The 11,239-nt window shown below is 42.5% G+C and overlaps 1 non-coding gene across 1 annotated transcript; it reads right to left on the reverse strand.

Moving 5' to 3' along the window:
• Positions 1–2,113: 2,113 nt before the first annotated feature.
• On the reverse strand, positions 2,114–2,185 carry TRNAN-GUU. The gene has a single exon. It is a non-coding gene; the product is annotated as a tRNA-Asn (tRNA).
• Between the last annotated feature and the right edge of the window lie 9,054 nt (positions 2,186–11,239).

Below are 11,239 nucleotides of genomic sequence, written 5' to 3' on the forward strand. Positions count from 1 at the left end.
CTGGACGTTCCAAAAACGGGTACTATCGGATCGGGTGAATTAGAGAATAGACAGAGGTCCGTTGGCATTTCATCCTTTCTTCTCCTTTCAGGGCCTATCCGAAAGAGAATAGTAAAATCACTACGGAAAGGGGAGGTACACTTCTCACAAAGGTAAATGAGTTGATTGACCCTGCTTTGCTAGTATTCTACACATGCGGATAATATAGAATCAAAAAAATGCATTGATCATTACATGGAATTCTATTAAGATATTATATGAAAGTGGGATCCAAACGGGTCAAAAATGAGTCAAAACTTGTAAAACCCCGGTTTCTGACTTTTCGTGGAGGACTAGATCCAGTAACCGGTGGTCTCTGGCTGACCGATATTGTCCAGTCGCAAGCCTAGCCTTAGGCATCCCCCTCCTTACGGTTAAGGGTGGAGGATTCATTAAATTGTGAAACGTTGCCCTGCCATAATGTGATATGTTTCCAATGCCAATAAAAAGTAACCCACCCAACGTTGTGAGGCGGGACCCAACCCTCCTCTTCACTCCACTGCTTCAACAGCCTTGGAAAGTGATATGAGGTGCTCGGAAATGGTTGAAGTAATTGAATAGGAGGATCACTATGACTATAGCCCTTGGTAGAGTTCCTAAAGAAGAAAATGATCTATTTGATACTATGGATGACTGGTTACGAAGGGACCGTTTCGTTTTTGTAGGATGGTCTGGCCTATTGCTCTTTCCTTGTGCTTATTTCGCTTTACGCTGCTTTACCCGACCCAGGTGACCTACTTTCTCAGATGAGAGATAGTTGTTTGAATACAGAGTTACATTTCCGTACGATTCGTGCTAATATTGGCATTCTCGGGTCCCTGGAATGGAAGAGATAATTAAATTAATTAGGCCTTGAACTTCTACTTTCGTTTAGAATTTAGGCATTATTTTTCCCCTTGCTTTCGAAAAAAGAGTCAAGAAACACTAATGGCAACCCTTCGAGTCGACGAAATTCATAAAATTCTCCGTAGTCATAGCATCACTGAACGATATCCTCCTTCACCACCTACATGCTCCACCGGGGGCTTCCTTTTTTTTCATCCTAACATTCCATTACGGAATTTATTTCTTTTTGAAGATTAAGAAAGATCCGAAATAGCTTGAAATAAATAAAATAATAATTGTGCAATTTCTGAGCCGTATGAGGTAGGAAACTCTCAAGTACGGTTCTAAGGGAAGGAACTGCCTATTCTGACCGAGGAGAACAGGCCATTCTAGAGGGTGATTCGGAAATTGCGGAAGCTTGGTTTGATCAAGCTGCTGAATATTGGAAACAAGCTATATCGCTTAATGAAGAAGTGCTACTGCCAACAGACGCAACCACGGATCCCGATTCAGAAGATTCTGAGAAAGGCGAGTTAGGCGAAGACTTAGGGAAGGCGAGTTAGTTATCACATGAGAGCCATAAGAGCTCTCCAGGAGAGTGATCGCCCGGTGTGACTGATCCAATTTAGAGTCGCATTCAAGGCTCCACACGGGTGGTAAATTCCAAATAATATTTTGATATCTCGAAGAGAACCCCAATAGAACCATTTAGATACTTCGATGAGAACCAATAGAACCATAATGGTGAGCGGCTACGCGTCGACGCCGGGTCAATTTATAGTTCTAGTCTACTGGCCCTAATTCACAGTCGCATTTATTAAACTTTTACAAGACGAAAGCGATAGTGGTTAGAACGCGCTAGACTGGCTGATGCTATAGATTTGCTCCAGCTTTTCGGGAAATTTCCAAACGAACAATTTCAACGAAATCTTTCAATTTCTCATTTTATTATGTTCATATCGGTCCCTAGGCCCCATTGCTGGAAAGGCTCGGCTTCAAAACCGTACGTGGAGCTTCCGCCTCATACGGCTCCTCTAGGGATGGGGGTAGGCCCAGCCCAGGTTGCTTTTTCCAATAAACGTTGGTTACATTTCTTTATGCTATTTGTACCCGTCACCGGTTTATGGATGAGTGATATTGGCGTAGTTGGCTTGGCTCTGAACTTACGTGCCTATGACTTTGTTTCCCAGGAAATCCGTGCAGCGGAAGATCGCAATTCTTTATTCTTACATTAAAGAATGAATAAAATCTCCCCAAGTAGGATTCGAACCTACGACCAGTCAGTTAACAGCCGACCGCTCTACCACTGAGCTACTGAGGAACAAGGGGAGCAATGGAATCCCAATCCGCTGCTTTTATTTGTAAAGTCTCTATTCCTCGGTGATCAAAGCCCAAAGATCTATGAACCACCTCATGTTTGACTAACCAATTAGATAACCAACCCTGCTGCATTGTCTTCATCTCTCCCTCTTTGTATAAATATTTCACATTTCGGTCAACCGGCCTTAAAATGCTCATAAACACCTCTTCCCCCTTTGACTTAGTTTTCGCTCTCCTCTGTTTCTAGTAGAAAAAGCCTGATCCTACTTTGCGAGTCCAACAGGTCTAGTACTCTTCTTTCCCATGTCTTCTTCTCTTCCCTGAATGATCGCCAGAAGTCGCGGGTTCGAACCCCGTTTCCCCCCCCCCCCGATCTTCCTCGGATTAGGGAAGAAGGAGATATTTGCGACTACTGGCGGTTTCATTATGGGGCCGTCAATTTTGGATCCAATTCGGGATTTTTCTTGGGAAGCATGAATTAGTAACTGCATCCAATCTCCGAAAAGTCCCGATTGTTTCGATTTTTGAAATGGGATATTTACGGAATCCCCATGAATAGGATCAAACCTGGATGTCAACCTGTGGAGGCACCATTTGTTACTATTGGACAAATTCCTTCTGTCTTTTTCTTCTTGTTCTTTCGTTTTTAGACTTTTCTAATTGTTCCAAACTAATAGAAGTAGCATTAATCAATTTGCTTTTTCTCGTTCTATCTCAGAGTATCCATTCATTCGATACTCATCCGCTTCTAGTTCGACTTTCTGTAATCGAATCCGAGCTTTTTCGAGTTGCTCAATGGTCCCTCTACGCAATTCTTCTGAATTTCGAATAGTACTCAAGATCCTCTGTTTTCGATTATCTAATAAATCTTTTAATGAAAGTAGATTATTTTGTAAGTTTACAACTTTTATGATCTCTTCCCGAACCAAACATGAATCTTTCGATTCATTTGGCTCTCACGCTCCTTTTTTTTCTTTTTTTGCTATAGCAAAGGAGGGATGAAGCACATGCCACCACATCCACTAAAGAGAAGGAAAAGAGAAAAGAGAGGCGCCAGGTCCAAGAAGGTATGGAAAAGGCATTAGAGGTTTGATTCGCTCAAGGTTTTGAACAACAAGTCAGGAAAATTTGGGAAAAGGAACCCATTGTATGGGAAATACTTCAAGAAGTTATGCGGGGACATCCTGTACTGTTAAATAGAGCACCTACTCTGCATAGATTAGGCATACAGGCCTTTCAACCCACTTTAGTAGAGGGGCGTACTATTTCTTTACACCCATTAGTGTGTAAGGGTTTCAATGCAGACTTTGATGGAGATCAAATGGCGTGTTCCTTCTCAGCTCACGCTTTCCTGATTGATTTGAAAGACCCTACACACCACCGTATCCTTGGCTTTCTTCCCACTTTCAAAGAACTTGCTATCATTCTTTCGATTCTATCTCCTCGCTTTAGGTCTTATGCTTCTTATTAAAGGGGTTATGCCACTCCGAGTCCATCAGTGTTGAAGGAATGGACAGAGACAGGCAAAGACAAAGTACTGATTTGACTACCGATAGAGAGCAGAGCTAGAGACGAGATGCCTCACTGACACTAAATAGACTTGGCTCGGGGCATAACTGAGTGGCTAGGCTAAGTTCCCTAGTCTTCTATTGGCCTACCACCCCTACGACATGGAGGCGCTTACCCTTCTCCAACAAGCGTTCCACCACGCGGCGATTGATTACCGCTTTCCGTCTCAATCCGTTCCAGACCAAGCCCCTTCTCTGATCGGGGGAAGGTCATTCTAAAACATCAGATCTCCCATTGATGTTTATCCTCGCATGAATTGCTAAGGATCCAGTAAGTCCAACATTGATTCCTTCAGACGTGTCAATTGGACAAATACGCCCATAGTGACTCGGATGAATAGTCTTTGCCCAAAAGGATAATCCTAGAATTCCGTCTGTCTTCTGGATTTGGAGAAGTGCCGACCTTTTTCTTCTTATTTACTGGCTCGGACGCAGGAATTCTCGAGGAAGAAAAGCAAATGTCATTTCTCAATTGTCACCGCCTGGCACAAAAGCTTTTCTTTCTTCCTACTACATCTTATATTATCTTATTTTTATTTAATAGAAATTAAAAATTCTCTATAGCAAATTACTGTGGTATGTAAACATAGAGGAAAAAAGCAAAAAGGATCCTAATCCTAGGGTTAATCAATTTTAGCTAGTTGATGGGAAAATACGAATTAATGGTAATGGTCTTAGGGCTATTTAGTTCGGGGAAAGGGGAAGGGGAAGAAAATTCTATGAACCTTTCCTTTTTTTCATTAAGTTCAAGTGGCCCATTGGGATTCTACTTGGATCTCCTTTTCCTTCAGCTTTGGACAAATCGATTTTCTGGCGTATTTCAGTTCAGTCAGTAGTGAACCTCTTCCTTCATTCAAGTTGGACTAGATAAACACTAGTATCAATTGGTAATCGAGACCTAAACGAATAACTTCTCGTAGACCTTCTCGGTAAAACAGATCAAACGGATTATTATCGAAATGATTTGAACTGTTTCAAAGACCCAACATGCATTTTTTTGCATTGGGCTCTTTCATAAACTGATTTAAAGATCAGTTAGTCCACCATAGTTTTTCTTTACGGAAAGATCAAAGCTATTGGACATCAATGGTATCGGAGTGCGACCAAAAAAATACTTAGGATTTCTTATTGTACTGTCTTTGGTTTTATCGCTTGTTGTTTTGTATGGTTCAATAATACAGCTTATCCGAGTGAGTTTTATGGACCCACCGGGCCAGAAGCTTCCTTTGGCTCGCAGTATTGGAAAAAGATAAGAAGCACGGTAGTCGATTGAAGAATAGGTTCCCATCTTGGCACTCTCGCTCAGAGATTCACGTGGAAAGAAAGGGGTCAAGCGGATACACGATTCCAAATTACTCCTTTCCGGCCAATTCCTGAACCCTTTTTATCTTTTCTGTATCGGGGATCGTCAAAATAAGCAAAAATAGTATTTCTACGTAAAACACCCATAAAGGGGATTTCAATCGAAATCCCAAAACAGGATATTAGTTCTTTCTCTTCTTTCCATTGCTTCATTGTCCTCAGCTCATCGAATTCAGAACATAGAGAAAAGAATTGAAGTTAAGATCTTCAAAATCTCTCGTATTTCAGCGGATCCCCGGCAAGTCATTTACCGGTACTTTCTATTTCAACTATTGCTTAAACGCCTCACATCCCGGAGTTGCTTGTCGGATCAATCTCTCGTAGAGCTTTCCCTTCACCGCCCCCATGGGGGTGGTCCACAGGGTTCATAACTACCCCTCTTACTACGGGGCGAAAAAAAAAAGAATTCTATTAATTTTCATTTTCCATTTATTTAGTTAGTTTTTCTTAATGAAATTGAAATTATTAACTAAAGGGAAAATATAAATAAAGAAACAACTTTGCTGACCATGATATATTTTTATCTAGGTGGAAGAGTCCTCTATCTAGCCGAGGGATATTTCCAGAAGGTAGGAAGTTTCTCCTTCCGGCCAAGGAGAAAGAGACAAGTTTCCACCTCATCCGAGTTTTCTCGGAGTTCCCGTTTGATACCCGATAAAGCAAATCTAGGTTTTCGCTTTCCTTGCGATGGGCCTGGCCGAGGGGGAACATGTCAAGTATCTGCTTGGGATCATGTTTTCTTAGGTTTATTCTGGATGTACAATGCAATTTCGGTAGTCATTTTCCATTTCAGTTGGAAAATGCAGTCGGATGTTTGGGGTACCTCAGCTCCGCCGAGCCAAAAGAAAAGAACAGAACAGCCGGAGGCGAAGAGTAGAGTATAGCCAAGGGGCTTTCGTCGTCCGTAAAGGACCTAACGGAAGACCGTGCTCCGAAGTGTGCACTTCGCTGCCCTCTCTCGGCTGGATTTTGGTCCACCCTACTGCGAGGATCCCGTATCCCGTACATCGTCTTTCTCCCTCCTGGGTTCCCGTGGTTCCTATGCCGCCGCGTTTCCCGGTCCTTTTCTTTTAGCCCAAGGTGGTACGTATCCTATAAAAGCTGTCACAATCATTAATAGGAATATGACAACTCCGAGACACCGAACAAATTCCCTAGGACTGCTATAACTCGAGCTTTCTTCTGTCACTTCTTTCAGATCAATGAAGTGGAAAAGTAATAGAGTAAGGGACCCTTGTTTACAAAGAAAGTTGTCACTCCAAGAACTCGAAGTCAAGCATCTTCGGAGGAATAAATTATGATGTGGAAAACAAGGCTGGGGTTCAAATCCTGTCATCCCTACCTATTACTTCCTCTATACTTTATTGTAGGGAAAGGGAAAAAATGGAGAATATCTTTAAGAACCCTAGAAAGAATTTCACTTGGAGCAACAGGGTCTCTAATCCCATTTGCTCCCCTAGCTTTCGTCTCTCAGTGTCAGTGTCGGCCGGTTTCTGTTTTCTTATTCGGGATCTTGCTTTTCATGGTTCTCATCTCTGCAACTCGCGCCCAAGGTTTCCTCCGCAAGGTTCGTCCACGGAGGGTGAGTCAGGGCCTAAGATCAGGGGGCTACCTTGTTACGACTTCACCCCAGTCGAAGACCCCACCGTGGTATGCGCCAATAAGGAAAAGGATAGGTGCAGAGACTCAATGGAAGCTGTTCTAACGAATCGAGTTAATTACGTTGTGTTGTTAGTGGAATTCCTTCTCTTCTAATTCTAAATTAGAGAAAGACACGGAGAACATCCCCCCTCTATTTGCCAATAGCTTCCGCCTTCCTCTCTTTCATTTCATGTCGGTTCCATCGTTTCTATGGTTCCCTTTTAAACGGTGAGGCCCTCTCTATACACCGGAGCCCTTTCTTTCATCAAAAAGTATTACGTTGATAAGCATATGAATGTAAGGGGCCTATCCACATTATCTCTTCTGATCACCAGGAGTTTTCCGGATAGTGTCTACTATCAAGTCCATCACTATGAATCTGGTGTGGGTGTCCAAAAGGTGCAGCAGGTTGATGGAGTGTCCTCTGATCATCTTATCATCACCTGATTTAGGCATCAAGGTGTGTCTCAGAATAGTGTTAGTAGTGGGTATTCCTGCTTGCAAAAAGTACAATGAGCCCATCTTGTGACTAGCCAAATACTTATGAGGAATTGTCTTGTACATATTATCCATAGAGTTGTGGCTCTTCTTTGCTTCGGAATACACATCAACATCTCGATCTTCCTGCTTTGGGGAACCAATGATAGTGGCTCACTCATCAATCCTAGACTCATACTTGTGACCATCAGTCATCCAGACCAAAGAACCATCTCCATAGAAATGAACAGTTGCGTAAAATTGCATGATCAACTCATCATTCCATGGGGTCATCTCCTTTTCAACAAAATCTTCAATGTCCACTAACCTGAAATTTTTTCGGACATGGGGAAAGAAGTCTTCATTCTCCTTGATATATTCCTAGTCAACATACCTCATATAAATGACAATAGGACTCTTGTCAAATAGGACAGTCTTATAAAAATCTTGTCATTTTTGGTGCGAAACCTTGGATCAACAGCATTTCTTCTTCTGACAGCATATGGGTCAACAGCTCTCCACTTTCTCAAACCTACATCCTTCCTCTTCTTCATATCCACTGGCAGGGTTGGTCGGAGCTTCTCAAGAATGGGTGCATTCTCATCTTCTTCCTCCTGTGTAGCAAAGGTACTGGAAGCAGGACCTTTCTCCTTGGCAGCTGTAGGAATGTCCGGTGAAGTCCTCTTGGGAGCTACACCCTTCTTTGCCTTGGATGGAGGCTTAGGAGAAGATTTCATGGCATCTGCCATGAGCTTCTTCTTCTTAGGAGGAACTGGGATCTCATCAGGAACTTCTTCTTCAGCAACTTCTTCAGGGTCTGCATACATAGAAGTAGGTCTCCCCACAACATGAACTATCCTTTTCCTTGCTCTCTTCACTCCAGCCTTCTTGACAAGTTCATCAATGTAAAGTGCTCTGCTTCTCCTTACATAAGCAGGTGCTCTTAGATCAGCAGGATCAGGCGTGACCTTCCTGACAGTCTTCCTTGAAGCCTTTGGAGGAGCTGAAGTTTCCTCCACACAAAGTCTGAGTCCTCTTCATCAGAATTCAGTTTCTTCCTCTGTCTGGTGGCTGCCTTGGGCAAGCCATGGGAGCTGTAGGATCCAATGTCGGAGTCAGACTTCTTTGGACTAGTGCCTGAGTCCATCTCAACACTTTGTTCTCTGAAATCAATCTGGCTATCATCTGATCAAGACATCTTGGCAGACAGAAAGAAACTCAGTAGCAAACAACAAAACCTGTGAACTAGATATAGCAAAGACAAAAGGGTTGAGCATTAAAAATTCGCATGTTTTCGAAAAATGTGAACAAAGAAAACCTTAGTTTTAGCTTTCTGCAAATCACATTTCGGTAGCACCAAGTTTGAACTTTCGGAGTCACTGAGGCACACGAACTCCTTTACAGAAACTTGGTCATCATTTTGGTGGAACCGAAATTGATAACTCGGTTTCATCGAGTTCATTCTCAGGAACACTAGGTTCAAAATCGGTGGAACCGATTTTTGCAAATCGGTGTCACCGAGATGAGGTGTGCGGATAGCTAAACCTAAAAACTTCTCGTCCGCTAATTCTATGGGAACTTCTGGTGGAAGAAGGGTTTGCACGAGGTGGCTTGTAGATAAAACTTCCCAATGCGTAAGATTTGGATAGAGGAACACAGAAGGAGATCGGAACCATACCCTAATTCGGCGGTGGTCTGGCTACGGCGGCGACGGCGGTGAAGAATCCGTCAACGACAGCGATTCCCAGCGGCGAAAACACACGGGGAGTCAAGGGCAATGACCAGGGGTCAGGGGAGGCAGCTTAGGGCTTGAGGCGAAACATCTTTGATGATTGGAAATCAAAGATTCAGTCCGCTAGAATATATACCCTCACGCTGTCGGTGTCATCGAGATGACGAAAACGGTGTCACTGAGTTCCTCTACTGTCTATTGATAGGGAAACTCGGTGTAACCGAGTTTGTGATTTCGGTGGTACCGAGATGGAAAACCAGATCAACTATGTAAATTCGATGGAACCAATTTTGTGAAGTTGGTCTCACCAAGATTTTCAAAGAGGTTTTGGAAGCCATCCATTGACGATACGGAACTCCGAGTGCACCTTCACACGCAGGGATCGACAAGTGCTTGTTCACATTTTGTGATGAAGCATGAATAGAACTTGAGATGAGATAGCATATATAGCTAGAGAAGGGTACTAGGCATTCTTGTCCATCCAATTGACAAAACATAAATCAAGAGCCAAATAACAACAATCGGATGTCCTCGAATGAGAAAACACATGCAGACCAACATGCTCACACAATAAGAATGAAAAATAAAAACATGGTGACCATGCACAGATATGCTAGCAGCTATCAAGCACTTGGGCGATGACAAAGTCATCTATATATGAGTATATTGACTTAGGAGCCAAGTAAGAATACTTGATCATAGGTCATACTCATTGTTAAGCACAAGTGGGGTTACCACTTTTATATAGCATTAAAGTGTTCATATCCTCAGGAGATGCTTATACTCAAGTCTTAGAGTAAAGCTCCCCCTTGATATGACATCTCCCATAAGAGGGATCAACTAACCTTGGGTTTTGTCGTACAAGACTTCAAGTATGTGAAGTAGTGGTGGATGCTCAATGTTGATGAAGATCATCTTGAGTTGGGAGCAATCCTTGTTGTTTCTTACTCTTCTCACCTACATGGATTAGTCCCAAAGCGCGACGAACATATGCAAGAATATCTATGGACATGGAGTGAAACACAAATGGGATGATGTCCAAAGATGCATTAATTACCTTGTTCCTTACTTACCTTTGAGGGAATGTGTGACTCCTTGAACTAATGCATATGGTTGAGGTTGATTGCAAATTGTTCTTGCCAAAATGAATAAGAGTAAATTTCATTGGCGGAGTCACCTCTCAAGAAATTCCTAGTTTTTCCCCTTGGGGATCCACATCAAATTGATGGGAATCCTTGGAGTTGTTGTAGCACTAGTTGAGGTAGAGCTAGTAGTGTCCTTGGGAACCCTCTTGACCTTGTCTTGGGGTTCTTCTTCAAATAGGTCAATGTCATCTTGAAGCTTTCCCTTGCCGTTGAGGTCTTGTGGTAGAAGGCCAGCTTGTGAGCTTGTTCCTCTGGGAGGAGTATGATCATACTTCTCTTCTTGGGGAACAAACTTAGGAATGGGATATGGACCTTCTTCCGAATCATCTCCATTGACGTTCAAGTAGCCAACACCCTGCTTCTTCCGACGTCCTCCTTGCTTGCACACAATTTTCTCGAATTGCTTACTTGTGGCAAGACTCTTGAAGACGCCTCTCTCTATAATCAATTTCAATAAATCATTTTCTTGCTCAAGTGTAACTTGGCTAAGAGAATCATTAGTGGAATCAATACAGCTACTAGCAGCAACATTATTGGATTTAGCTTTAGCATTGTTGTTACTGGATGAATAAACTTTCTTTCCTTTGTTACTAGTGTTCCTAGGTTTAACTTGTGGAACAAAATTAGACAAGAGTAATCGTTTGGCTAGATAAGAAGAACTCTTCTTCTGAAGATCATCATTGATCGCTTTTAGGAACTCATGCTCTTGCTCCAAGTTGAGCTTCTCGAAGCGTAGCTTCTTGTGGGTCCTTGCAAGCCCTATATGATCTTCTAGAGTAGTCTCATGAGCTAACTTAAGAGTGTTTAATTCTTGAGTTAGTTGTTCAATATCTTTCTTATCATCATCATTTGATTTCTCTTGACTAGCATGATAATTAGCAAGTTCATTTTCATTGCAATCACTAGTTTTATCAAAGAGCAAGTCATCTTCTCCTAACAAGTCATCCTCGTCATTATTGAGATCAAGATACTCGGGGTGTGATATCTTGGGGCCTTTAGCCATGAAGCAGTTTCTGACTCCCTCGTTTGGTGAATCAAATAAGTCAAAGGAGTTGGAGGAAACAACTGCATTGCCGGCAACACCTTCATATTGACTATAGTCGGAGTTGGAGTGATAGCTTCTCCCGGAG

Source organism: Hordeum vulgare, chromosome 5H, assembly GCF_904849725.1.
Source record: "Hordeum vulgare subsp. vulgare chromosome 5H, MorexV3_pseudomolecules_assembly, whole genome shotgun sequence".
Classification (NCBI taxonomy): domain Eukaryota; kingdom Viridiplantae; phylum Streptophyta; class Magnoliopsida; order Poales; family Poaceae; genus Hordeum; species Hordeum vulgare.